The 12,612-nt window shown below is 40.0% G+C and overlaps 1 long non-coding RNA gene across 1 annotated transcript; it reads left to right on the top strand.

Moving 5' to 3' along the window:
• The first annotated feature begins 355 nt into the window (after positions 1–355).
• Positions 356–12,318, top strand: LOC131253367 (uncharacterized). Its single transcript, XR_009175116.1, has 5 exons — positions 356–680; positions 1,588–2,087; positions 2,182–2,431; positions 2,529–12,238; positions 12,304–12,318. It is a non-coding gene; the product is annotated as an uncharacterized LOC131253367 (long non-coding RNA).
• The last annotated feature ends 294 nt before the right edge of the window (positions 12,319–12,612 follow it).

The raw sequence follows: 12,612 nt of genomic DNA, 5'->3' as shown, positions 1-12,612 counted from the left end.
AGGCCCATACATCTGGCCACTCAAAGCTCCTGCCCGTTCCTGGCTGGAGACGGGCGTGGGAAGGACGCAATCCGCGTCCCCTACATTGTCCTTATATTCGGTAGTGATCCTGCGGATCGGTACCGGTCGGTGCTGTGGGCCCCACAACGATGTACGTCTTTTATCATGCTGTCCATCCATTTTGGCCGCTCATTTTAGGAAGAGGCAGATCCAATTCTTAAGTGACCATGCCATGGCATGAAACAGTGGCAAATGAACGCCCACCGTTAAAAACTTCTCGGGGCCACAAAAAGTTTTGGATCAGTTGATATTTGTGATTTGCCTTCGTGTTGGACCCGTGTGACCTAATCAACAGGTTGGACGGTAAATGAACATTACAGCAGGCCCTTGGAAAATTTTAACGGTGGGAGTTCAATCAACACTGTTTCCTGTGGTGTGGCCCACCGTCTGCCTCATTTTTGGGCTCATTCCCAGAAATGGAATGCAAAAATAGATGGACGGAATGGATAAGACACATACATCGTGGTGGGGCCCACATCACCCGTATCGAGACGTTGGCGCTCAACACCATCACAAAACCCTAATTATAAAGGCCGCGTCGTCTCACCTTCGACGGAGGAAAGAAGGGTTTTTGTAGAGAGGAAAGCAGCTGAAGAAGACCTCCAAACATGCGAGCGAAGGTATTCAAAAGAAAATCTTCTCCTTTCTTATTCTCATCTATTTACCTTAAATTTCTCTAGTACGTTAAGCTGAACCTACAACTCGATGTGTGGGGTCCACAGTGGTGTGTTCATGGCATCCAATACCTCGATAGTTTGCCCTACCTCATGTTCCAAAAATCAGGCCCATCCAAAACTCAGTTAGGTCACACCATATGACAGTTGGGATGGTGATGCCTACCGTTAAAATTCCTCACAGATTGTGTGGGCCCCACTGTGCTTTGTATATGCCATCCAATCCATTCAGAAGATGCGCCCCACCAGGATGATTGGATGCACCAAAAATCAGGCCATTGCAAAAGTCGATATGTGGGGCCCACCGTAATGTGTTCATGGCATCTAATCCGTCCATCATGTGACCCCCTCATGTTCTGCTTGGCGCCCAAAACTCAGGCCCATCCAAAACTCTAGGTAGGTCATGGGACAGAACAGTTGTTTTGGAAGGGGGGCACCATCAAAAGCCTTCCAGTTTTTCTGTGGGGCTCACTGTGTTTTGTATATGCTATCCATTCCATTCAGAAGAAGTGGCCCACCAGGGTGAGTGGGCATGCGAAAAATCAGGCCATTGCAAAACTCAGGTGGGACACCCTGCGTGATTTTAGAGGTTTTAGGAATGATTTTACATGGTGTACCCACCCTGGGCTTTGGATTTGCCTGATATTTGGGCTTCATGGAGAAGGTGAGGGGTATACATGATGAACAGATTGGATGTCGTGCACACATCACAGTGGGCCCCACACATTGCATTGTAGGTTTACCTTATCATACGAAGCTCTGTAGTGGATGCTACTTTATTTGATTCCTTTCTCTTTCAAGCTCTGTATCTCTGTGATGTATGATATGCTATTTTATTATATATCTCTTTTAGTGGAAGAAGAAGCGGATGAGGCGTTTGAAGAGAAAGCGCCGAAAGATGAGGCAGCGATCCAAGTAGATGATACTTCAATGCAATACTAGCATTAATATTAGCTGCAGTCACAAGAATTATAATAAGAGTTCTGATCTCATTAGCGTTAATGTTTTATACATTGGTTTTTTTTTTTTTTTTTTTGGATTTTTCATTTCTTGGGTTGATTGATTTGCATACATTGCCTTGGATAAAATTCTTATTAGGCAATATGATTTGGTTTTGTGCTTAGTTCTAGAAATGGTTGTTGGTTTCTGTTTTATGGTAATTGAGGTATTGTTTTGTTGTTTAATTTAGTCTAGTGAAAGAGGATTGTTCATACAACTCTCTTTCCTGCGAATGTATGTTCACTCTTGTAGAACAACCGAGCTGTGCAAAAGGTGGGGCATGCTTGGGAAATCACTATGATGGTCCACTCATTAGGCATGCTACCCTGCTTCATGGTCTAAGTCACTCTATGGGTGTGGCCCACTTTATGAGGATTGGCCTGGTTTTTTACCCCAGTTGATCTTTATGCTGTGGCCCACCTCCTACATGGTGGGATGTTCTATGCAGGTGACAGATTAATCATTGTTTATGAAAGTTCTCATACAATGTTGCAATCATCTCTTAGAGAAATACGAAGGCAATCCTCAAAGGGAGAGATTTAAGGGTGATCTGCATGTTGCACACTTGTGCAGTGTGGGTTGTTCATCGGGAAGTGTCCACTATGAAAGTGTCTCAGCCCAAAATTCAGGCCGTTCCACCCATTGGGTGGACCATGTGTGTATCAGGTATTCTGATGGGGGCCCACACCTGATGGATGGTATGGATCTAAGATGTACGCCACAGTCTCCTTGCATTAGTTATTGGCAATACTTTTCAAGTTAATTATCATTTGCTATCTATTGTTAACTTCAAAGGGGACTATGGTTGATTGTGCTCAAGCACGCATCACGTGGCATACATATACCCAATCCAATACCCTCTGAACTGTGGATGCATTTGTGAACGAGGTACAGCCAAACTCTTGCCGATTGGCAATCCCAACCATTCCACTGTTGGCAGCAATCAAATGGCAGTTGAAAAGGAATATAGGTAGGACTAATTCAGTGGGAAAATGCCCATGATGGGATGGTTAGGATTGTCTGATATCTTTCCTTTTCTTTCTATGATTCATCTCCACTGGGGCCTGTGATTGATGGCTTGCATCATGGGCCTTTGTTTGGTGCAGACATGCATGAAGTAAGTCCTGGTTATTTGGTATTGACATGCATCTTGATGGATAATGAATTTTTCTTATCACAATAGTAAGGCCCATTTGGGCAGAGGGGATCTTGCAAATCACAATTTTCTATCCTTTTTATTACTTTTAAGGGTCTGTTTGGGCAGGAGATCCTACAAAATCAGGATTAAGCATAATCCTGATTTTGGTAGGCTCCATGCCTTCGGCGTCAAATTTTTTCACCATAAAGTCGCACTTTCCGCCACATAAGTGGAATTACTGAGGTTATATTAAAAACTTGAAACACCACTAATTGCAATATGGAGGGAAGCATGGTTTTAATGCAGTGAATCTGACATGGAGCACATGGGGACTACTATCGGGATTAGAGTTGATCCCGATTATGCAGGATCCCCTACCCAAAAGGACCTTAAATTTCAACTAATTATAATTAAGTGAGGATTCTCCACTTTTGTTGATACAATGCGACTTGGAGGATAGGGGTCTTGCCTTGCAGGATCCCTATCCAAACAGCCCTTGTGTGATTCCTCATAAGTTTTCTTTATAAGTTTATAATCCTATTGTTGTGTTTCAGAAATGATACTTCTTTAAATGTCTCGTCTTCTTTAAATCTTATTGTTGTGTTTCAGAAATGATACTTCTTTAAATGTCTCTCTTCTTCTTTTCTGGTGAAGTTTCTGTGAACCCGTTAGCAGATTTGTTGGCAAGATGAGTTGCAATAGATGCTTTTGTGTGGGAATGCCTGTCCATTGCCTTAGGATACTTTGTACTTCTCTTTTTTTCCTTGAATGCAATGTTGCATTACTCATAATAGAAACTTTGGCTGGTTAATTGAGTTATTTTTGTAGCTTATTGTGTAATTGGTATGATGATGTCAGAACATTTTATTCATGGGATTTGTTTTGAACGCAGACAATCTAAATAGGATCGATGTATAAATAAAACTAAGAATCTGTTGTTTCTTTTTGTATTTTCTAGTGCTTTTTTTTTTTTTTGCATGGAATACGGTTTTTAGTTTTATTGTTGAAATCCAACATTTTTTTTAGTTTTTATTGCCGTAACTTCCAACATTCATCCGAACGATATGACATTCTGGTAAGGATTACTGTAACTGACTTCAATTAGTTGGGTGAAGATGTAGATGATGATGATTTTAAGCATGTGGTGTGATATGCTAATGAGATTATGAATCAGTTAGCAAAGGACGGGGGCCACTGGGTGCATCCGTTACTAGTTGAAGACAAAAGGGCAGCTTGACGGGTTTTTATTTCTTTTATGTTTCCTTGTTTGTATTGCTCTTGAGTTTTCTTTCTAGCTTTCTACTTTGCTAGCCTCTGTTTGTTTGTTTTCTTTCCTCGATAAACTTTTGATTACTATTAAAAAAAGGCACTTCCAACAATATCAGAGGCCAATTTGTACAGGGAAGTTTTGCGTTTGGTACCTAACGAGTACATGAGAGGGCCCATGGTAGTTCATCCAATCCATTGATCTGATGTTCCCCATCATGGATGAAACATGCCCAAAAACTCTTTTAATTTGGTAAACACTAACCTTTCCAATGTTGGCATGTGAATATACGGTTTAGAGGAAATGCTCCAACAGTCCACTTTCAAGGAGAAATGACAAAAGGTTTGATGGTTAGGAACTTCCAGTTTGGGAGAGTTTTTGGGTCATGGTTCATCCATGCAGGGGACATCAGATCAATGACTTGGATAAACCTATTTTTGGCCCCACATTTACAGATCAGGTACCAAACAAGGCAGTTACCGGACAGGAAGCTTTGCCTCTAAATATAATCCTAGCGAGGTCTTTTCTAGAGCTAAGGGTAAAGTCATTTCTAGGGTAAGGAGGCTCAATTTATATAAGAGGGAACACATCATGGGCAATTCGATTTCACGATGTAATTTTGTGGGCTCTGGGTTGGGGGGATGATTCCTTTATATCTCCTCTTGCTTGTGTAGGCTGTGTTATCTTTCGTTTGACCACAACCACCCTCCGAACCTTTCATCCGTATCTCCTTAGTAGAACAACCTCACTAAAAACTTACTTTTGAGTACCCTCTTTGAAAACCTTTCATCCTTATCTCCTTAGGAATGTAGATTTGCTCTAATATGCTTAACTACTTGGAACTTGATCTCATCCTGTGAAATTTTCCTAACTTAGGTTCTGTTACCATCTCTTCTTCCACTTTTATTTAACTCACTCCTTACAAATTTACATTTCACAGACAGTATGAACACATGAAATCCGATGGAATTTAACCAGGCCACAGGTTATCCAAAAACTGCAAAAGCTGTTCCTAGTACCTCTTGCACCGCAAACCTTAACTAACACTTTCGACACCATACATATTTAAGCACCTAAACATTCACAAACACTCCTAGCACTACCATTTTCCCCCTTGATGACCTAACACCTTGTGCACTCCATTTCTTTTGTACGTCATCAAAGCCATCTCACCGAAGAGGGCTTGATTTGTATCCTTTAGCTTTTGAATGCCTTTACCATTCTCATTATCACCAAAATAACCAACCCCCCATGATTTCCCAGCTGAATCGTGTGATCCGATTTGCGGGTCATCTGTGATCCAGATTGCTACTTCTATGGATCTGAATTTTTGTTCTATACTCTTATCATTGATTGCACCGGTTAAGAGTGAGTTGGTTTAAGTTGAAGGCTCTAAACGGGAAAGGGGAAGGCCCAAAAGGATGTCGGCGGAGGTGGTAAGAAAATATCTAATGACCTATGGTTTAATTGAGGACATGGTCCTAGAGAAGTAGAATGGCGGAACAGGATTCATGTAGTAGTTGGGATAAGGCTCAGATGATGATGGCGACTCTTAATTGTTAATTAAGTTATAATGTATAATTATATTTAGAAAATAAATATTTGTACTTTGATTAATTAATGGCATGGATGTAATATAATATTATGATTTGGGGTCTATGATAATTGCGTGCATTATTTCATATATAGCTTAGTTATCGATTTGTAGATAAAACCATATCATTTATATGTATTGGATCGTTACACATGGTCCTACCCGTAGTGTTCAACATTAGGCCATGCCATGCATTGGAGCAACTTGCTATCAAGGTAAACTTGACATCTTTTTTTTCTTGGCTGACATGCACCTTTCATCTCACCAACATGGAGATTAGAGTGTTCCATTTTAAAGCTTTCGATTAACCCCAACTAACAAGCCATCCCAATTAACTTGCCTGATGCCTCTGACATTATGATAGATAGATTAAAGGAGAATGGATTGCATTGGTTAAGCTTCTCTTATGCTTTGAAAACCTTAAGTGAGCCGTTCATGAGTATTTGAAACACTGCATAAAGAGTTTAATGCTTGCATCCATTACACCACAATTACCTAATCCCATCGTACCAAGTCCTTGTTCTACCATTCCTATGCCATTTACTGTTCTACATATCCCCTTGGCAAGTTAATCTTGGCATTTATGATTTTGATACGAGTCCATCCAAAACCCCTCCTAGAATTTATCTTATGGTAATCTTGGTATTCGTGCTTTGATGTATTGCTTTTGCAACCCCAAGGATAAAACTTCTCCATGCATTTTTAATACAATACTTGCCACACTTGTAGGCCAAAAAGCTCATTAGAATCTTGATAAAACTTCTCCATGCATTTTTAATACAATACTTGCCACACTTGTAGGCCAAAAGCTCATTAGAATCTTCTTTCTTATAGGAGCGATAAAAGTCGCAATCGCCTCTTTGCTCATCTTGCCCTATTGAATACAATCCCTGCCACCCTTATAGGCCAAAAATCTCATTCTTATAGGAGCGATAAATGTCACAATCGTCTTTTTGCTCATCTTGCCTTATTGAAGAACTATTTTAAAATCTCCATTGCCTTCTAACTTCCAATAAAGCTTGGCAGAATCCCTTAGGATGGGGAGTGTGGTCCCCACCAAGATAGAAGACCTACTGAAACTCATTTTGCGTTGCTTGCGACTGCTATTGCTGTTTGGGAATTACTAGTATTTAAATCATAGTTATAGAATTCAGTGACTGAACTTGAAACCTGGTCGTGTCAATTCGACTCGATAAGACCTTGAGCCTTCATCGTGAAACTTCTGAGTGCGACTCGGACTTGACTTGGTGCAACTCGTCGAGTCAACTTGACGATTTAATCAACTCAAAGTGACTTGTCATGATTCGTACTGAGTACCCACCCAAGGTTTGGGCGAATGGCTAGCATCGCGGGTTTGCTTGCCACAAACGTGAGTTCGATTCCCCTCCCCATGCTTTACCTGATGCACATGGTTTGTGGGCGATTGCGTGCATCTACAAGGATTAATCTTGCCTTAAAAAGGGGTAGGGGCACTCTGTTGTCATAAAAAAAATGATTCTTACCGAGTGAACTGTGTGGCAAACACATCTTTATAAAAAAAAATAGAAGGGCTTGATCTTGGAATTGACACATCATAGTAGTGTCCAATTGGTGTGAGAAGCAGGCATGGTTCCCATGCCATTTTGGACGTGTGAGGGTAAATAAGCTAATTTGGGAGAATAGAATTCGTCTTGCCATAGAGAATATAGGAGCATTCACAGCTAAGAGTATGGAGTTATTAGATACGACGAAATAAAGGATAATTGACTTAGCTTGTGTTTAGGAGACCAAGTGGAAAGGGGACAAAATTAGAGAAAATATAAGCCTTGGTTTATGGGAAAGGGAAATAATATGAATGGGCTAGGGATAGTGATAGATAAAGATATAAAGGAGAAAATTGTAGATGTTAAGAGAGAGCAAGTATAAGATTGTATTAATAAAACTCGTGTTAGGAGAAGCGGTAATCAATGTTATTAGTGCATATATGCCGCAGGTAGGGTTAGAGGATGGAATTATTGATAACTTTGGGAGGATATGGATGGGGACTGTAGCAAGAAATTCCGAACGGAGAGGATATTTGTAGGAGGAGACTTAAATGGTCATGCAGGAAAAGAAGGTAGAGGATATGAGAGGAGGTTATGGTTAGGATATTTGTAGGAGGAGACTTAAATGGTCATGTAGGAAAAGAAAGTAGAGGATATGGGAGGTTATGGTTTTGGGAGAAGAAATGAGATGCATAAGCTATCATTGATTTCGCTATGGCATACACTCTGGCTCTAGCAAACATGTTCTTTAAAAAGAGAAATGAACATTTATTAACTTTCAAAAGTGGATCATATACAAGAAAAATGGATTTCTTTCTACTTAAGATGACAAAACATTCGACATGTAAGGACTGCAAGATGATACTTGGAGAGAGTTTGACCACACAACATAGGTTAATGGTTAGGGGTGTTTACATTAAGATATGGAAGAAAATGAATTAAATTGACAATTGTCCAAAAACTAGGTGGTCGAATTTAAGGAGAGAACAATATTATTCAGAAATAAATTGATGGAAGAAGGAAAGTGGAATATAGAGGAAGAATTAATCGTTGTGTAGAATGAGATGGTTGAGTGCATTAGGAAAGTAGGCACAAGCTGTTTTAGGAGTATCCAGTGGGCAAATCTAATCATATAATGAAACTTGGTGGTGGGATGATTATGTATAAAAAGTTGTTAATGAGAAATGTGCATGTTTCATGGCTTGACAAGGGTCTAGAAATGATGAAAATCTTGAACAATATAGAAATGCCAAAAAGATTGCTAAGAGAGTGGTAAGCTAGGCTACACTTAGGCTTATGATGAACTTTAAAATAGAGTCGGAAGGTGAGAAAGATGCCTTCAAAATTGCAAAAATGAGAGGAATATTAGTGACCAGACCATGTTAGATGCATTAAGAGCGATGACTAGATGGTACTAGTCAAGGACAATGAGATCAATGAAAGGTGGAGAAGCTGTTTTAGAACCTGTTAAATGATAATTACTCTGAGAACAAAGAGATAGAAGGAATTGAAAACTCAACTTGCATTAGAGTCCATAGATACTTTAGTAGGATGAGATAGAAGGAATTGAAAACTCAACTTGCATTAGAGTCCATAGATACTTTAGTAGGATTATGATATTTGAAATGAAAGAAGTGTTGAGAAAGATGAAAATAGGAAAGGCCCTTGGATAAAATGGTATAGTAATAGAGGCCTCAAAGTGCATGGTGTTACTTTGGTTAACAAGGTTGTTCAACAAGATTGGAAGATCGGAAAAATGCCAGACAAATGTGGTACATATTCATAAGAATAAAGGAGACACAAGGTTACACTAACAATCATTGGATTGAACTTATGAGCCATACTTAGGAACTTTTGGAAAGAAGATTGAGAAAAAGACTAAGGTGCGGGAGAAATGTATCAAAAAGTCAGTTTGGTTTCATGCTAGGGAGGTCTACCACAAGCTATTTTCCTAATTAGACAAATGATGGATGAATATTGGGAGTGGAGAAAGGATATCCACATGGTCTTTATTTAGGGAAAGCTTACGATAAGGTCCCTAGAGAATTAATATGGTGGGTGTTGGGAGAGAAAGGAGTTTGAATATGATATATTGACACGATTAAGAAAATGAATGAGGGAGCAGTAACAAATGTGAGGACCACTAGTGGAGAGACGAGTGAGTTTCCCTATTATTGTAGGCTTGCACTAGGGATCAACATTGAGGCCATACCTTTTTGCACTAGTTATAATGAGGTATTTACAGGAAGAGATCCCATGGTGTATGTTGTTTGTAAATGAGATAGTTTTGAATGCCAAGATGAGGGAGGGCTTAAACACAAAGTTAGGTTGATAGAGAGATTCTTTAGAATATGAAGGATTTAAAAATAGTTGGACTAAAACAATGTATATGGAGTGCAGTTTTAGTAACAATAGGAGTGGGAATGAGGAATTAGTAAAGATTGCTGACCAAGAATTTTCCCAAAGTGATCACTTCTAATATCTTGTGTCAATAATTCATGAGAGTGAAGAGATTAAGAAGGAATTCAAGTGGGTGGAAGACATGGAGATGTGCCTCTAGAGTTTAATGTGATCGTCGTACCACTCAAACTGAAGGGAATTTTATAGGATGGCTATATGACCTGTAATGCTTTATAGAACAGAATGTTGGGAAGTTAAGGAAAAACATATCCATAGAATGAGTCTAGCTGAAATGAGGATTTTGAGATGGATGAGTGGCAATTAAGAAGGATAAAATTAGAAATGAATGTATTCGAACTTGATATTAGCATCAATAGGTGGCAAGATAAGCGAAAGTGTACTTAAGATGGTTTGATCATGTGCAATGAGGACAAAGAACTGTGACGGTTGAAAGGAGTGAGTTGGTATAAGTTGAAGGCTCTAAAAGGGCAAGGGGAAGGCCCACTAGGATGTGGGTGGAAGTAGAAAAGGCTTGATGACCATGGTCTAATTGAAGTTATGGCCCTTGATAGAGTGGAATGGCTGAAAAGGATTCATGTACCGACCCCAATTAGTTGGGATGAGGCTTAGATGATGGTGATTAAATTAATTATTGGATATTGAGTCTTTGAGTCAATTTGACCTGGCCAAACATCGAATCGAGTCGAGTTTTTGATGTTTTGACCTGTGGTATCAATTCATTGTTTATATCTAATGCAGGGGCATTTTCACACCGGGCTCGAGTGGAGTAGCCCGTGGGATGCGGGGACACACTTGGGGTGGGCAGCTCATGTGATTTGGGGCCCACGAAGGGCGTTCGGCCGAAGTCCCAACCCATGCAATGTGGGGCATGGGCTATGAGATAAAGATATTAATTCGCCATACTCTAACAGTTCGAGCTTTTAGAGCAAGTGGTTAATTGTCATGCATCAAATTGGTATCAGAGCGGGAGGTCTCGTGTTCGAGACTCCTCACCGGGGGTGATTAATGCAGGGGCATTTTCACACCGGGCTCGAGTGGAGTAGCCCGTGGGATGTGGGGACACACTCGGGGTGGGTGATCCATGTGATTTGGGGCTTACGGGGGAGATTTGAGCTATGAGATAAAGGGATTAATTCGCCATACTCTAACAGTTCGAGCTTTTAGAGCAAGTGGTTAATTGTCCTGCATCAATATTCTTTTGCTTTTTCCATAATTGCATTCTGTTACTTCTCAAGAAAGAAAAAAAGAGAGGAAAAAAATACAACTTCTTCTAGTTTGGGGAGATCTGATCTAGTCTGTAGGCAGAGCTAAATTGGAGAATGATTGTTTTTCATGATTTAAGAAATACATGTTATAGCTTTGAATGGAATGTCTCAGGATCATAGGTTTTTGTTGCCTATTTCGGCCGTATATTAACATAGAACTATATTCTTTTGACCTGTCTATTCAAGTGTTCCTGTGACTAAGAGGGTGGTGTCTGAAATGTTGCTTGCATCAAACTCACCATCTCTAGGAGTATAAATCTGGTGAAGAGATTAACTCCCAGTTTCCAGTTCCAGAGCAACATCCTTTTCTTAAAAAGAAGGCCTTTCATTAGAATAGTTGGCTGAGCTTATCTTGCAACCCAAGTTCAAGAGCATGTTGTGAGTTCCTTACAGCTCAATGACAACGTGCATTTTCCACATGGTGTTATCGTTCGTTCTCATTGTTGATGGCACACCTCAACTATTGGTTTGACATTGTACATGTCTTTTTATTGTTCAACCAAAGTAACATGTTATGGTCTAGGATACCCAAATACTTAACTGTACCATATCAATTCATGGATGCTGTAAGTTGGTTATTTTCTGAACTCCTAGCAATTTTCCTGTGCAATCAAGTTATCTGATGAGAAACATCTATCTGTACCCTTGTCATGGGAAACCCGTATCTGCACCCTTGTCATAGATTTTCAGAAACATCTCCATATCCCTGTCTATGCATCGCTGCACATAGTTGTGAAAAGTACATGATACATGTGGTTTCTAGCGAACTCTCTATACACTACCTCTTATAGTAGGATCTGGTGCCCCTTGATTTAGAGAGATGTAAGGTGAAGTATGGGTGGCAATGGGTTGGGGTTGGCCCTAGCCCAGCTTTAATCTCTTAAACCTGGGGCCTAGCTGAAAAGGCCTTGGCCTTGGCTGGCCCTATAGGGAAAAGAGTCGAGTGATCAAGAGGCCCAATTGCAGAATTTATTTATTTATTTTTTTGGGATGTCCTTCATCCACAATAAATCCAATGTATAAACAGTTTGGATCATTGAAACATGACCCCTGGTCCAATAATTATATGTAAACAACACATATATGAACCATTGACAAGTGTTTTTTAACCATTATAATGGTGGCCCACTTAATTATTAGATCTGGCCAATTGGCTAGGCATTCATCATTGACCTTAGCCCAGTCTAGCCCGAGCATTGACCCCGGCCCTTGGGCTGAGTTAGGGACCCAAGCCTTGTCCCTATAAAGCCTTGTCGCCTGTGCGGAACTGGCCAGCCCAGCCCATTATCAACCCTAGGTTTGAGTGATGTTTCATGAAAGGTGTATAGGAATCTTGCTCTAGAGAATATGCTTCAGGTGAAGATTTGCTATCTTGATTAAGATTTGATTAGGATTTTCTCAAGGTTGATCCTTGTGCTGTGAATTATGTACTATGCTAGGAATATCTATGAATCAAATTCATTGCAATTGCTCAAGAAATCCTCTTTTGGCTTTGAGGGTCTCTTAGTTCAACCTCCTTTTTTACTAAAGAATTAGTGGACCTGTTTTGCCCAAAATGGGAATGCTGGGTTGATAAACTTATAATTATGGGATTGACTCAATCATCAGATTATAAGTTCATTTGTCTTTGGAGACTACCCTAATAACCAGATCATTAGGAAAATAGGGTTT

The sequence above is a fragment of the Magnolia sinica genome, chromosome 8 (genome assembly GCF_029962835.1).
Source record: "Magnolia sinica isolate HGM2019 chromosome 8, MsV1, whole genome shotgun sequence".
In the NCBI taxonomy this organism is placed as follows: Eukaryota; Viridiplantae; Streptophyta; class Magnoliopsida; order Magnoliales; family Magnoliaceae; genus Magnolia; species Magnolia sinica.
The sequence above is the reverse complement of the archived record's forward strand: the minus strand, read 5'-3'. Positions and strand labels throughout refer to the sequence as shown.